This window comes from Cicer arietinum, chromosome 5 (assembly GCF_000331145.2).
Source record: "Cicer arietinum cultivar CDC Frontier isolate Library 1 chromosome 5, Cicar.CDCFrontier_v2.0, whole genome shotgun sequence".
NCBI lineage: Eukaryota > Viridiplantae > Streptophyta > Magnoliopsida > Fabales > Fabaceae > Cicer > Cicer arietinum.
Genome location: NC_021164.2, coordinates 45,467,143 through 45,467,962, shown reverse-complemented (window position 1 = coordinate 45,467,962; position 820 = coordinate 45,467,143).

Here is an 820-nt window from a genome sequence, read left to right as displayed (position 1 = left end):
TATATATATATATATAACAAAACATAACAGATCATGTGTAAAAAATACCTGAGACGACGTAGATGGCCGCACAGTACGTAGAGGATATTAGGGTTCCCAACGTATATAATTATTTGAAAGATGTAGAGGATATGAGGGTTTCCAACGTATATAATTATTTGAAAGATGTAGTTTACAGCGCTTGTGAAAAAAGCGTTGTAATAGGTAGTTACATTCAATGAAAGCGCATGAATTTTACAGCGCTTGTGCAAAAAGCGCTGTATTAGGTAGTTCAAATATTTGGAAGCGCATGTGTTTGCAGCGCTTGTGAAAAAAGCGTTGTAACTGATACGCGAAAGCGCTTCCTTTTACAGCGCTTTTTTGACAAGCGCTGTAAAAGCCTTATAACGTTATGCGCAAACGTTATATGACCTAAAACAGCGCTTTTTTTACAGCGCTTGTCATCAAAAGCGCTGTAAAAGGCTCCGTTATTTTTAAAATATAATTACAACAGCGCTTGTGTTGAGCAAGCGCTGTAAAATGGGCGCTGTTAAATGTCATTTTTGGCGTAGTGGATACAGAATAATTTTCACAAATTGTTGTCATTTATATATTTATTGAGAAGCGTTTAACAGGACCAATATATTAATTGTAGTTACAACCATCAAAAAATTGTTACCAATAATGATTTAGGAGCAATGAGTGTTGATTAACTAATATTGATCCTACTTTAATTTACAACTCATGACACATGAATAGTAATACATAATATTAGATGCTCAATATTAAAAATAATAATAATAATAATAATAATAATAATAATAATAATAATAATAATAAT